Source organism: Ascaphus truei, chromosome 2, assembly GCF_040206685.1.
Source record: "Ascaphus truei isolate aAscTru1 chromosome 2, aAscTru1.hap1, whole genome shotgun sequence".
Classification (NCBI taxonomy): Eukaryota; Metazoa; Chordata; class Amphibia; order Anura; family Ascaphidae; genus Ascaphus; species Ascaphus truei.
In genome coordinates this window covers 479,508,305-479,524,662 of record NC_134484.1, presented here as the reverse complement: position 1 = coordinate 479,524,662, position 16,358 = coordinate 479,508,305, and the positions used below count along the sequence as shown (strand labels likewise).

Below are 16,358 nucleotides of genomic sequence, written 5' to 3'. Positions count from 1 at the left end.
GTCTCTTATTAGCTCGAGAGCATGGATTTGGTGGTGAGGGATCCTTGAACGTTCCTGTGGACCGTATCCCTTCCAGTGAACCAGATACTGGATGGTTCTCCTTGACCTTCTGGAATCCACGATTGCCTGTATCTCATACTCCTGCTGCCCCTGCACAAGCTGAGGGGCTGGTGGTGCAGGAGTGAAGTCCGGAAAGCAAGGGCTAAGGAAAACCGGTCTCAGCATGGAGATATGAAATACTGAAGGTATTTTCATTGAAGATGGGACTTGTAAGCGGTATGCCACCGGGTTAATTTTCTCCAAGATTGAGAACGGGCCCAGGAATCTCGGGGCTAGCTTGAGTGAGGGGACCTTCAAGTGTATGTTCCTGGAGGACAGCCATACCTTGTCTCTTGGTTTCAGCTCAGGAATGTCCCGCCGATGGTGGTCTGCTTGAATCTTTTGCCTGGAAGAGGCCTTCCTAAGATTTTCCTGGACCTTGGTTCATAAAGTTTGTAGTGCTTGGATCCGGTTATCGGCTGCAGGAATCCCCGAACCAGGAGAAGGGTTGATGGGTATCCGTGCAGGGTGGAATCCATAGTTTACATAGAACGGGTGTTAGATCTCTACAGATCAGGTCCTTCTAGGGCAAGCAAAACCTTTTCTCCCGGGAGCTACTGAAACGCAACAGATATATAATTATTTCAATTAGCGTAGCATACGAGCTCGGAGCTGTGAGAATTCAAGGAGGCTGGTTGTTGAATTGTCACAACTAAATTTTAATGGTTCACAAGCAGGTTTATATACACAAGGCAGGGACAAAAATACAGTTGTCATCTGTTACAAATATGGGTACACATCTAAATTTACATGTATCCTTCACATAATGCCTTTTCTGTAGAGCTTAAAACATTTAACTGCTGAGCAAGAGACATATACAATGGTGACTTATAAGGCAGCCCTATCCTCTGTGGTCTTGTTTTAACAATATTTTGACAGGCATTGAACAGTTGGTCTGAAGCTATTTACGATAGCCTCCCATGAAAATAGCAAGGCCAGCGTATTCTTTTTAACCTTCTCAATTCCAGAAGACAGTTTTAACCTTACATACCCTCCTTTTGTTCTGAAAGAACAAACCAATTGACCAATCCCATTTATTCTTCTGCAAACCACTCAGGAGAGGAAAAACTCCAAGGAAGAAACCTCCAAGAGACCATGTGCCTGCAGAAACCTATCTCTTTTAGGTATCTCGTTTGATAATCAGAGATGAACATATGGGTGGATGACGAGTACCAAGACTATTGGCATTTCTCGCTCTCTTTGTGGGAGGCATATACATAATGGTCGAGCTAGAAGCAGAAACATCTTTCTTTGGCAAAAAATAGAGCTGATTACACTTTTACCCATCTAGATTAATTCATACACACAGAGTAATAAACCTGCGATTATCCTAATTCCGTAAAGAATTTAATTCCCAATACACCGAGCCAATTTTCAAGGCCAAATATAAAATCAAACTCTTTTGTTTCCTCTCTCATTCTAGATTACATTTCTGCTAGTGTATCCATATCATGGTGTATACTTTTTGATTGGGTGTCAATATAAGAACGGCATTCTTTACCCACTAATTTACAAACCCCTCCTTGTGCTGCCATCAGATAACCCAATGCCATACAATTTTGCAAAACTACTGTCCTTATCTATTGCTGAACCTTAAAAATAGCGTCTTTTAGTATCGTGAAAAACAACATTTATATTGACTACTGAAAAATCCCCTTTTGCATATAAATCATACATTCCTAAAAGGGTATTAGACCTCCCACTACTCTCTTAACTGAGCTATTTTTAATAATTAATGCCTTTCAATTTCGTATTCTTTGCTTAGGTATGATGAACATTATTTAAATTCTATTTCTGAGCATAAGTGGGGGTTGGTGTGGGTTAATATTTCCTAGGAGCGACTGCCCAACACATACATCTTACATACTACATTTACTCAGAATATCGGAACAGACAAAATGGCTGCCATATGCAAAATGGTTGACTTGTGATCCTTTCCTTGTGGTTTACACACGCCCTTGGGTGACCTCCCCACCTTCCTCATATCCAATCTTCTCAGCCCCCTCTTATCCTTTAGAGACAGTCCTTTTAAAGAACAGTTAACCATATCATAGTCCTGCCGGACCAAAAAAATAGTCCCATAGTACATAACTTGATTCCTTTCTGGCCATTGTATTGGCCCAGTTGATTTCTTTTTTCTCGGTCTCTTCTTCTGGGGGACTGCTGACATCTTCATCACCAAAAAGAGACATAGCATCGGTGGGGGGGTTGCAACGCACTTCAGGACCAAAGTTTTGCTGTTCATAACACAGAGAGTAATGAGTAGGACAGACACACATACAAAAACATCCACTAGCTTCGCTCCCAGCGAAATAATCTAACCACCAAGTCCCAACAAATCCCAACCCTCATCTCTACCTTCAAACACTGGAACCACTTTCCCAAATAACTTGGTCTAGTTGCAGGATAATAATTTATCTATCCTTCTATCACAGAGTCAATAATTTCCCTAGGCTAAACTTGTATTTCTACTCCCTTCATAACCAATTTCTTATATATATAGTTCTACAAATATCTTATAGCATCTTGTCTTTTTCCAAGGGGTTAAATATAACTCTCGTGTTCCTGGGGTGCAATTTATTGGGTATGTATAGTACATTGGGATATATTGCACTAAGATGTGGGCTTTGTTTACCAGGATTCTATTATATAACAAAATATTCTTGTTACTACCTTATCGTCTTCATGTGGACACCACTTACAGTTTATAAACCTAATAGAATAAACATTGTAATTAAAATAATAAAACCTGTAAAAAGAAAGGTTATTAAAAAGTTCAAAGTTCATATGTTGAGGTCCGATTTTTCTTCCTATGAACTTTTCTCCTTTTTTTGGTTAGTGCCGGGTTTTCTTATGAACCAAAACACCAACTGAGAACGGCTGTGTCTTTAGGCCATCCCTCCTTTGTTGAGGTTTAATTTTGAAGCGACTGTGGGTGCACTTGTGTAACATGGATCCAGGAAAAATACTCTGACTGGGTAGAATCTGGAATAGGGCCTCTCCACTTTAGATGAAAAGCGCTTTTGCGTCACCTTTATCTTCATCTAATTGGAAGGACTGCACCTGGACATGAGACACTCAGACAATTGCATTAGTTTCACACAATAGATGCTGATTAAAATCGTCTGTTTAGAGCATAATCATACAACATTAAATCTACAAGGTGCCTAGGGTGACCATTGGTCTTCCCATGAGAGAAAATTATATCTGATTGTCACATTAGGCTAAGCCAACTACACCTTTATATTTAAGGGATCAATCACAAGGCAAAACAGGCAGAATAACAAATGGTGGTTTATTCGGATAAGACCTTGAAAACACAAACACAAGAAACAGAGAATATACTTTGGGGGACCTTATACTTATTAGGAAAATAACTTTGGGAGATTTGGACTCGAAATCCAGGAGTCTGGGGGGCACAGGGAGGCCCTGGTGTAATTCACACTGCGTTCCGTCAAATCATGCCTGCTTGCTGGGGAAAATTAAGTGACTACCAGCACTTTGGCCCCACAACTCCTGCAACCAAAATAACTATATTTCCACCCAAATATCCTCCTAAAACTGACACACAAGAAATTTCACAGTTCCGCTAAGGGAATATGACATAGAAAATAACAGGGTCAGTTCACTTTTCAGGCACTCCATATCTGAGCTGGGGCATTGGAATGCTTCTTCACATGTCATTCACCAACCTGGGTTTAAATCACAGGACAAACACAATGCATTGCAGGCTTAGAACTCATAAAACAAACATGTAGACACAAGAGCTTGCACTCCACTATTTGCACCTATCATGTGGGGTTCCAAAACCTTCTCTTCTCTAAGATACCAGCTAAGAATACTTTGCTGGCAGACAAGACACGCCAAAATATCACCTCCCTTTCCCCTCATGTGCCAGGAGACTCTGTTCTCATAAGCATATTCTGTGCAGCTATTTCTCATAAGGGGCCACCCATACAAGGCAATCCACTTATAAGCTTGCACAGACAGCTGCAGGCCCATGAGGCAAAGGGAATACACAGAGAATACATTAACTAGCCCACTGGGCTTACACAGTTAACCCTACATACACAGTTTCTAGTTTATACCCATATGGGGTATAAAAAGGAAAAATTACAGGCAACATAGTAAGGTACAATATTATGTAACCATGCTGTAAAATGGCTACAGTCATCTCTCCTGCTGACAGTAAGGCCTGGTAAGTTATGGGCATGCCAGCAGTAATTATGGAGGTTTGCCCTCACACCCTGGTGAGGTGCCCTATGTATGGATGGGAGTGATTGCACCGAGGGGTGCACCACAGAAGAGTTCCTTACCAGGACCATCCACAAGCGGACGCTGGGATCCTGATGAGATGTTGGTGCTGCACTGGATATAGGTACGACTCAAGTACAGTACCTCAGCTGCCTGTCTGGGTTGGCAATCCCCACACACCATCATGCGGGAGACTCAGGAGTCCTGTTGCCAACAGGTGCACCACCAGACACTACACTAATGGGGGCTGCTTAGACCACAGGGGCCAATATGAGATTGGGTGGGTCAGGCCAGAAAATCCGTTACAATTATACCCAAGAGCCAAGAGCTGACACTCTCAGCCCTTGCCATATGGTTTCAGGGGCAGCCAGCAATAATAACAGCAATAACACCCTCCTTTTGTTCACTTGTATTACATGTGAACAATATCACATAAAGGATAACAGCATTTAAAGCATAACCTTAATGGAATTGCTTGATGTATAGCAAAACTAACCTAAAACCTTTGGGTATACAATTTTCATAAAAAAATCTCAAAAGAACCCTACTGAATACAAATATAATCTGCTATAGTCTTCTGACAGAAACCTTTAAAGCACAAAATAGCATCTGGTTTGCTGAAAGAACAACCTGTAGCATAAAAACCTATAGACACAGATTTAAAGGTGGGGACACATTTGAGAGAAAAAGATGGTTAAAAATGATAAAATATTAAATATTTGATCAACTTTGCAGAAAAATAATTCCATAGAGAACCCTCTAGTATATGAGAGGGAGCGGCTCAGTGAGCAACGACACCGACTGGCACTGAGAGCCCGAAGCAGGGGAGCCTGGCTCAATTCCCAGTGTCGGCTCCCCGAGACTCCGGGCAAGTCACTTTATCTCCCTGTGCCTCAGGCACCAAAAACGTAGACTGTAAGCTCCACGGGGCAGGGACCTGTGCCTGCAAAATGTCTCTGCAAAGCGCTGCGCACAACCAGCAGCACTATACAAGAACATGCTGCCATTATTATTATTATTAGTATACTGGCAGACCTGGTCAGGGGCCGTTTTCCTTGTACGTTGCTTTACTGCTATTTCGGGGTCTGCACACTTATACATGGCTCAGCACTAGAGTTTCTGTGCTGATTACATTGGACTAGTGGTTACTTTATCCACCTGTTCCCACTGCAAGACACTAGTTTAGTGATTCTATGCAGTTCATCAGTGATCCAGAACATTACATTGTGTTCATACTATAGGGTCTGAGCGTTTAATATTTGTTTTAATCCCCATTTTAATCCCCATTTTACACGGATATTAAAGATTTAAGTTTTAACCACTTCGTTACCCACCCACCAGGTGTTTAGAGTGCTCATTCTGGGTTACTGTCCTCTGTTTATTGGAACTCTATATTAATCAATTTACACCTGTTTCCATTTCAAGCCATATAACAAGCTCAAATAACTCTCTGGGCTTCCTGCCAAAACCTTGTAACAGAAAAAAATGGTTAATTACTGGTTACTGCAATATAATTTGGGACAGCTTGTAATATGCAGCTCTTCACACAGCCCGACAATGTTTCTGGTATTCAAAAATTAAAACTGGATCTTTGTTAAACAGAAAATTGTAGGCTTTAACATATACTTTTAGATAGTTTAGTTACTGATTATACACAAAAAGAGCACAGAGCGCTGATACAAAACAAACAGAATTTTACGCTTCTTTCACACATTCAACCAGTTTTTACAAAAATAACAGACACATATTTTCTCACCTATTTTAATAAATAGGAAAACAAAACGGTTTGATCCTGCAGAATAAATTAATAAAGATATCCCTTTTTTTTTCTTCATATCATAATTAACTTCTTTTTTTTTTTTTTTTTTTAACTAATTTGTAAAATGCTGAGCTTCTAGTTAGCTTTGTGTCTAGAATATATTTCCCCTGTTATTCTATATAACTTATTCACCTGATTTTATCTGTGGAGATTTAGAGGAAAAGAATTATAATTCTGGTTAAGGAAATAAATCGCCTGGCCAGTACGATAAACATCCTTATTATTCCAGTGACTGGACTGTTTACAAAAATAATTCATCCTTTCTTTATTCTTTTTCTCCACAGATACCCAAAACTTTCCCCTGCCCAGTGTAAATTAGTTTATATTATAGTGGTGGTGTACACCTTTTAAAAATTAAATTTCAATCATGAGCAATTAATTATATTCTTATTTTAGAATCATTTGCAAGTTCTGAATAGTCATTTTGTATACATACAATACACCGTTATTCTTATTATTCAATGCAAATAACACTTTCACATAGATAGAATTCACCCAGATTCTTACAAGCACACACACATGGATTACTCAATCAATCAACCTTTTTCTTTTTTTACCATATCCATACTTAAATAAAACATTCTGAGGGAAAAAGAAACATATACCAGTTATACTCTTGTTTTCCACTTTTCAATTCAGACGGGAAAATATTATTAATTTAAACTTAATATATACTCATACTCAGTTAATGTTGCACAAATAATTTGAGTTTGCATGTTCGTTTTTCCTAAGAGGCATGCTGCGATTCACGATTTTTAGTACATTCCTATGCCTGTGTAAAAATAGCTGGAGGAAAAAAGGTGGGGGCTACTTGCAGCTGCTTATTACAATACATACAGGCGAGAGAGAGAGACAGCTGATTTTGCCACTGACAGTGAGGGAGAGGTTTGTGCGAGGGCTGACAGGTTAGTGTAAGTTCATTAAATGACAAAATGTTAGTGCCCATAATGAGTTTATACAGGAAAGAAATCTTTACACTTTATGCGCACGTATTAATAAACAATTATTAACTTAAATTGCCACGCTATTTGAAATCATATACCGTCCGTTTTACTTATCAGGGACTTACTGTACACTTGATTAAACAATAGGGACTCACCCTTTGTTACATTAATCACAGACTTACCCTCGATAAAACCAAAGGGACTCTCACCCTTTGTTACATAAATCGGGGACTTACCCTTGATTAAAGGGACTTACCCACGATTAAACAATAAGGACTCTCACCTTATGTTCTTTTGCCCTTATAAATTTAGGTTGTTTAGTTTCGCAGAGGAAAAGGTGAGAAACAAATAAAAAGAATCTTTACTCACCCTTTTTCCTGTGCGAAATTCCACTTCTGTCACCAAAACTGTTAGATCTCTACAGATCAGGTCCTTCTAGGGCAAGCAAAACCTTTTCTCCCGGGAGCTACTGAAACGCAACAGATATATAATTATTTCAATTAGCGTAGCATACGAGCTCGGAGCTGTGAGAATTCAAGGAGGCTGGTTGTTGAATTGTCACAACTAAATTTTAATGGTTCACAAGCAGGTTTATATACACAAGGCAGGGACAAAAATACAGTTGTCATCTGTTACAAATATGGGTACACATCTAAATTTACATGTATCCTTCACATAATGCCTTTTCTGTAGAGCTTAAAACATTTAACTGCTGAGCAAGAGACATATACAATGGTGACTTATAAGGCAGCCCTATCCTCTGTGGTCTTGTTTTAACAATATTTTGACAGGCATTGAACAGTTGGTCTGAAGCTATTTACGATAGCCTCCCATGAAAATAGCAAGGCCAGCGTATTCTTTTTAACCTTATCAATTCCAGAAGACAGAAGACAGTTTTAACCTTACAACGGGGATGATCTCCGTCGACTCGTTCCATAACGAGTTATGGGCGAATTCCGCCCAGTGAAGGAGGTCAATCCTGGGTCTCAGCGATGAAGCAGCGTAGGTACTGCTTTAGGGACTGGTTAATCCTCTCCGTTTGGCCGTTAGTCTGGAGGTGGTAACCGGTTGAAAAATGCATTGCTTTGCCTAGCTTTTTCGAAAAGGCCCGCCAGAACTTGGACACGAAATGTGCCTGCTTAAAGAAACGATCCACAACCACGAGAATAGTGTTCATACCCCTGGATCTTGGCAGCTCAACAATGAAGTCCATTGATAAGTGGGAGTAAGGGTCCTGCGGGGAACCTTATTCCGAGAATATGTAGTACATGCCTTGACCAACTCCTTTACATCTGTAAGAATGTTGGGCTACCAGAATGTCCATAGGATGAGGTCAGAAATTCTTTTGGAACCGGGATGCCCGGCAGACTTGGAAGAGTGACACCACTCCAGAATTTTCCTGCGGAATGGAGGAGCATGTGAAGAGACAACCGTCCGGAACCTCTAGACCCTCCGGGATGATGCTCTGATCTAGCAGAATGTCATCTAGTACGTCTAAGGTGTTGGTGGATATGATGAATTTAGAGGGAATAATGGTCTCCGGTTTGGCTTCGGTCTTGTCCTCGACTAGGAGTTGACGGGAGAGAGCATCTGCTTTTAGGTTCTTGGCACAAGGAATGAACTAGATGATATAATTAAATCGGAAAAATAAAAGAGACCAGCGGCCCTGACGAGCTCCCAGACGTTGAGCGCTATCCAGATACATGAGATTCTTATGGTCCGTCAGTATGGTAATTGGACTCTCTGTACCCTCCAGTAAATGTCTCCAAAGCGAGTTTGATAGCTAGTAGCTCTCTGTTGCCTACATCATAGTTCTGTTATGCAGAAGAATTTTTTTTTAAAAGAACGCACAGGGATGCAGGTTGGTGGAAGGTGATTTTCTTTGTGACAGAATGGCGCCTTCACGGATGTCCGAAGTATCCACCTCTACTGTAAATGGGAGTTTGGGATTGGGGTGAATCAGGACCGGTGCAGAACTAAAGGCTTTCTTTAAGAAGTTGAAGGCCTGGATGGCTGCAGGTGGCCAAGACCTGACATCGATTCATGTGAATGAATCTCCTATAATAGTTGGCAAAACCCAGAAACCTTTGTATGCCCTTGAGGGAACTGGGAACTAGTTTTTGAGGGATCCATGGAGAATCCGGTACTGGAAATGATGTAACCTAAAAGCGTGGTGGAGGTTTGATGAAAGTGGCACTTCTCCAACTTGGCATAGAAGTGATTCTGACGGAGGCATAGTAGTACCTGCTTAACTTGCTCGATGTGTTCGGGAATAGATTTAGAGAAAATCAAGATGTCGTCAAGGTAAACAATCAGAAAGTTGTTGAGGAGATCTCTGAATATTTCATTTACCATGTCTTTAAAGACCGCAGGGGCATTGCACATGCCGAATTGCATAAGTAGGTATTCATAATGGCCGTCCCTTGTGTTGAAGGCCGTCTTCCACTCATCGCCTTGACGGATCCTAACCAGGTTATATTCTCCGCGAAGGTCCAACTTTGTGAAGATGGATGCTCCTTGAAGACGGTCCAACAATTCGGATATTAGAGGCAATGGGTATCAGTTCTTTATAGTGATTTTGTTTAGGCCTCGATAATCGATGCATGGACGAAGGGTACCATCCTTCTTTTTGACGAAAAAGAACCCTGCCCCAGCCGGTGAAGAGGTTTTCCTGATGAAGCCCCTCTGAAGGTTTTCCTGAATGTATTCAGACATGGCTTTAGTCTCTGGAAGGGAGAGCGGATAAAATCGTCCCCTGGGGAGGACAGCACCCGGCAGAAGATCTATAGGGCTGTCGAAGTGTCGGTGAGGCGGGCGTTTCTCTGGTCTTATCGAAGACATCCCAAAATTCAGACTAGCAGTGTAAGGATCCGCGCTGCAGGTATACCCGCTTCCAGTGCCTCCTTACCTCTGTTCCATGTCGCCCAGGCTCCCCGGCGGCGTACCTCGCTCCTTGCGGCTCCCTCTCCCGCTGCCCCCACACTTCTGGGCCGCGCGCGTCGCCCCTACGGGCGCGCGGACCCAGGCTGACATTTACTGGCGCTGGGCGCCTGCCCCTGATGACGCAGCACGCACTCCACGCGCTTCCCTGCCTCTTCCCCGTCAGATCTGCCCCCCAGGCCCTTCTCTCCCATCAGGCTTTTCCACGGGCTGCTCCTCCGCTCCCTCCCTTGCTGTGACAGGCCCCAGCTACCCAGGCACCTTCCCCCTGTCAGGTCCTCCCTTGGGCCGCTCCTCCGTTCCTTCCCTTGTCCCGATAGGAGGGAAGTGTTTGGGAAGCTGGGGCCTATCGGAGCAAGGGGAGGAACGGAGGAGTGGTCTGAGGGAAGGCCTGATAGGAGGGAAGTGTTTGGGAAGCTGGGGCCTATCAGGCCTTCCCTCAGACCACTCCTCCGTTCCTCCCCTTGCTCCGATAGGTCCCAACCCCCTATTTAGTCTCCCCTCACCATTTCCTCTTTGCTCTGCATAGCTTCTGTACCTTGGTGCTGTCTGCTGTGTTGCCTGGCCCCTTTTGTCTTTCAGTCCCTGTTCCAGTCCCTGGGTATACTGCTGACCTCCCTGGATATTGACCTTTGGCTTTGGACTTCGTTTATGCTGCTCTCTGGTACCCTTGGAATTGGCGTTGGACTCTTTACCTTGCAGGCTTCTATATCCCTTGGACACGGCTTACGAACAATCTACTTCGCTGCTCTCTCCACTCCACGACCCAGGCTTACGGACACTCTACTACGCTGCTCTCTCCAATCCACGAGCATTGGCTTACGGACTTTAACTACCACCGCTGGAGTTGGCAAGTACGGTACTCTTTCTATTATTGTTACCCGGACCATCTACGCTACTTCCACACTCCGGCCGTGCCCCCGTTTACTGTTAGGTGTGTGGTATTATCCCTTTCCACCTCAGTCCCGGGGTCTCGTCTGGCTTGTGGGCAGGCCGAGCGTTACAAGCAGTCCAGTAGGATGCTCTGTACCTCCTCTGGGGTCTTCATACTGCAGATCTGCGGTGGAATGGTGGGGTTCCAAGAAATAGGCCTCTGTTTGGCCCAATTGATGTGCGGCTTATGAGTCTGTAGCCAAGAGAGGCCCAGAATGACCATGGCGGACGGAGAGTAGATAGCATCCAGGGAACTCTCCTCTGTGTGGGTCTGTTCGCACACCAGAGAAAGCTTGATGGTTTGCAGGACGATGAAAGCCGGTTGAAGAGGACGTCCATCAATGGCCTCTAAACCCACCGGAACTTTCTTCCTCTCCATGGGAATCTTATTTTTCGTGGCGAAGTCTTGATCCACGAAATTACCTCCAGACCCGGAGTCGATGAAGGCAGAAGTACTGACTGAAAAACCCGGACCCTGGAGAGACATTGGGATCAAGATCCTGTTAGATAGGGATTCCTTGGTGATGGAGGAATTGAAGAGTGTTCCCACGGAGGCTCCTCTGGACCTCATTGGGGAGTCGGCATTCTCCGACTTGAGAGGGCAGCGAAGGGCTAGATGACCTGGATTCCCACAGTAGAGACAGTCCTGATGCTCGACGGCGTTGTTTCTCTGAAAGGGACAGCTTGTTGCCACCCAACTGCATGAGTTCTGGGGCATCAGCAGCAAGAACTTCTGAAAACTGAGACTGGATAGGCGGTTATTTGGTGGGTACCTGACGATGGCGAATGCGTTCGGTTCACCTTTCCTGCAAACGTTAGTTCACCCGGATGCAGACAGCAATAAGCTCCTCCAGGTCGGCTGGGCGCTCCTGCACGCGAGTTCATCCTTCAGTTGTTCTGAGAGCCCCTGCCAAAAGTCTGAAGAAAGAACTTCGCTGTTCCATCCGGTCTCTGCGGCGATTGTCCGAAATTCCAAGGCATATCTGGCCACCGGACGATTCCCCTGTGTTATGTGAAAGAGGGAGGAAGCAGCAGTAGTCTTGTGACCTGGGGTGTCGACACGCCTGAATTCTATAGTAAATAGCCCAATGTTCTGCACGGGACTCTCCCTTCTCTGCTCCCAGATGGGAGAGACCCAGGCCAAAGCGTCACCAGTGAGCAAGGAAATAATATAGGCCACCTTAGACATTGGTGTGAGGAACTGGGAGGGCGTCATCTCGAATTGGATAAAACATTGATTTGAGGAACCCCTGACATTCTACAGGGTCTCTGGAGTACCGGTTAGGCGTGGGAAGTCGTGGTTTGGAAGACATGGGGTTAGCCGGAGGATGATCCACACGGACGTCTATTGGAAACCCACTGATCGTAATGCGATGCTGAGGACGGATAGCTATCACTCTCCAGCCCTTATTAAGGCACTCCCATATTCACAGAAAGTACGTGTTTCTAGGATAACAGATAGGCCCGAAAAGTTGGGCCCAGCCATTATAGATCTGCAGGAACTTTTTTGGCTAGGGGTTATGCACCCACCGTTTTGAAGGAGGCATTTAAGCGGGATGATTCTGTTATCACACACAAGGGATAGGATAATATTCCCCACTACTTACAACACGGGGAGTAGATTCCTACGTTCCACCATTATGAAACACTGGCATATATTGCAGCATGATCAAATTTTATCAGAAGTGTGTCGTGAACCCCCTATGCTTGCTTAAAAACGTGGGAGGAATATCTCAGACACACATTAAATCTGATGATAATTTTTTTTACCAGAATACGAACTTTTTAAGTCTGGGAAAACCAGGTAATTTTAGATGCTGTAATTGTTCTATATGCCACAGTCTGTGTCTAGGGGACTCCTTTCATCATCCCTTTACTAGCAAACTTATTAAAAATTAAGCATCGCGTGTCGTACTACACATGTGGTATATTTCCTGAGATGTCCGTGTGGATTGCTTTATGTTGACAAGACAACCAGAATGTTAAAACAGAGGTTTATCGAGCATAAGAGTGTAATTAAAAAGGGTACTGACCCCACAGCATTGGTACAATATTGTGTGAAGCATAGATATCCTATAGCGTCACTAAGGGTCATGGGTATCCCCACGCAAGGGTGCTGTGGATAGAGATACTGCACTCCTTATAAGGGAAGCTTTCTGGATATTTTATCTTAGGACATATACGGAAGGTGGTCTTAACGAACAATTAAACCTGAAATGTTTCCTTGACAGGCGGCGATTGTGCACTTTTATGATGGACCTGTGTCTATGGATCTCCAGTGGTGTCTAATGATTATTTTCATACATTACCTTGTTAGGAGACAATATGTGCCTTATTGATGTCTTTTTTCGTCTATGTATGTTGATGTCTTTTTTTCGTCTGTATGTTGTATGTGTGTATGTCTTTGTCGTATGTTTTTGTCTTTTGAGTTCTTTATTATGTATCATGTTTATAGGTTGCACTGTACCACTTGTTTATATACCATTGGTTGTTACAGTATATTTTGTGTATATTGGTCTTAGGGTTATTTACCCTTTATTTATGATACTAGGGTACTGGGATTTGGTTCTTTACTTTCTTTCTTGTCACAGTGGGTTTTGTCTGCCTTTTCTTAGTCATTTGCATATGCTGTGGTCACGGTAGGCTCCAACTTTCTCTTTTCTGAAGATATGTTTAGGGCCTCTGGTATATCTCTAGCCTTAAGTTTTTTTGCTGTTCTATTACGCGTGTGGAGGGCTTCGCGCATGCGCGGGACTCTCCCGTCAATGGGATCTACTCGGCGCATGCGCGGACTTCCACTTGAGTGCTGGCATTTCTCCATGTCGGCTTCATTTGCCAGTAGTGGCTAACAATCTCAGACATGAGTATTGGTTGGCCTGTGATCGCAGCATAGGGGGAGTGGCTAGGAAGTCTGTTATAGTGTGACGAGCTACCCTTACCATGTTGACGGTCCCATAGTGACTGTGGGTTGTACAGCGCATGCGCAGTGCATAGTCGTGGTTTTGACGTCACACTTGTGTTGACTTTCGCGCCAGTTCTCACCTGTGGTGACTTAGTTAGGTAGGTGGGAGGGTATATTAGACTCACCTTGACAAAAACTGCTTATAGCAGCCGAAACGTTGGTTTTCATGCGGTTTTAAATATTCTCTTTTGGAAGACCGTGTGCCTGGACTATTTGCTTTTCTACATGATTCCTTGGGGACCCTGTAGGACAATCCCCTTTGGTCCGTGGGCACCGGCAGGTGATATTCATTTTGAACAGTTGTGTGTGTGCCAGATCACCCTCTATCGTTAGCCGGCGCAGGAGACAGAGATGGAGAGTGAGGGTATGTTCGCATGTTGCACTTGCATAGAAAGGGTTTGAAGATCCCTCTGTAGGGAGTCCATATGACTGTCAGACTGCTGTAAGTATTTCTCGAGTTTGGAGAACATAGTGGCATGAGATGACACCATCTCTCCCATCTTTCAGTGGGGTCTATGTTTGTGGGGCTGAGCATACTGTTACGCTGTGCTCACCACAAACAAGACGAGACCCCTGTACTGAGATGGGAGTATGAACAAACCAGCCACAGACACGGGGATCACGTCTGGAGTGTAGAGTAGTCATGCTAGACGGGTCTGGGGTAGAGAGGTCAGAGTAGTTGTTAATACTTGCCAAGGTCGGGTTTGGAGAGTGCAGGACGGTCGACGTACAATGCCATGGTTGGGAGTATAGAGAGCAGGATGGTCGAGGTGCAATGCCGTGGTCCGGACTGGAGAGGAGCGGAGGGTGAGAGGCAGCCGAGGTCAGAGTTCCAGAAAGCAGATGGTCCAGGGGCAAGCCGGGTCGGTACAAAAAGGGTTAATTAGAAACAAGGCACATACTGGAGCGAGGCAAGACAGGAGTGGTAAACACTGTAACACAGTCTATGCTCAGCCAAAGAGCCAGTGGCTCAGCTGAGCATATATACAGGGCTGGGTCAATTCTCATGGGAGGTGGAGCGGAGGCGCAGCCTCTCCGGGAGCCTGTGATAGGTGGTGCGATTGAAGCACAGCTGCAGCTTGTAAAAGCAGATCGTTAATTGCCACGGAGTTCGGGGGCGTCACGTGCATGCGCCGTGCACCGGAAGCGCGCAACGTGATCCAGCGCCCACCTCTGCGGTGTCACGTGACGATGCGTGACACGCGAACCCGATCCGAAGTTCAGCCAACTGATGCCCCGCTCGTGCAAAAACGTGTGGGGCTGCCGGGCGTCGGGGATCCTCACACTGAGATTCTTTAAAGAGTGTGAGGCCCTGTTCTTGGGGTGCTTAATTCATGCTGGGATGGAAGGAGGTACCTGAGACGTTGAAGAGGCGGCCATAAATTCCTCGAAGGGAGGGATGGTAAGCCCTGTCATATACAAGTTTGGCGTAATCCTTCTGTGATTATTCTGGACTCGGGCAGGTCTATTTGTGCTCAAATGAGAGGAACTGCCCCGAGAGCAGTCCATGTAGCAATTGAAAGGTAGCTACACGCCGGGGCGCGAACGAAGGATCAGTGCCCCAGATCCGGCTATGGTCTGAATAAAGGAGGAAAGCTAGGGAGTGAGTGGTTCGGCTGTCAGTGTCCATGTGGCTTGACCAGCTAAGCATGTTTAGTGGCCGTGTTTCTGGTCACCGGGCCTAGCCAGGATAAACTCACTGAGTGCTATTGTTTTTCTGCAACGTCTATACCAGCTGGAAGTTCAAGACCTTGTCGCCGGAAGAAAGCTGGGCCTTCGTCCAGGTCTCTCATAGCGATGGCATTGCCTTCTTTGACCACCACTAACCTGAACGGGAAGGCCCAGAGGTATTTTACTCCCGCCCTCAGCTTGGTCGGGATCGGCAGGAAGCTCCTGCGCCTAGCCAGTGTCGATGGGGATAGATTCTGGAAGACCATTAGAGGGATATTTTCTAAAGGCAGATCGGAAGGAACCCTCATCGCGCGTGTGAAGGCCTCCTTGGTTTTGAAGTCGTGGAATCAGAGGATGACATCTCTGAGGTTCTGAGGCTTGTGGGCGCGGTCATAGAGCCCTGTGACGGTAGTCTAGTTGTAAGGCCTCCTCAGTTTGGTCAGGTAGGACTTGGTTTAACCATTTGGAAACAAACTCTTCTGAATCCGTGATTGACTCGGGGGATGCCTCTGATTCTGATTTTGTTTCTCCTTTCCCGGTTCTCGGAATCCTCCTGTTTCTCCAAGATCTCACAGACCTGTTTTTGGAGTACTTCCAGTTTTTCTTTTCTTTTGGGCATTAATGAACACATCCAGTTTATGGTCCACTGCATCGGTTCTCTGGCCTAGGGCAGCGATATCCTGTTTAAATTCCAGGAGGGCACTGAAGTTCTATTTGTAACAGAACCTTTCAATTG

At 44.7% G+C, this 16,358-nt stretch overlaps 1 protein-coding gene across 4 annotated transcripts in view; it reads left to right on the top strand.

Moving 5' to 3' along the window:
• LOC142488408 (uncharacterized) overlaps positions 1-16,358 on the top strand; it is a 44,143-nt gene that overhangs the window by 9,563 nt on the left and 18,222 nt on the right. The gene's annotated exons all lie outside the window — the stretch shown is intronic.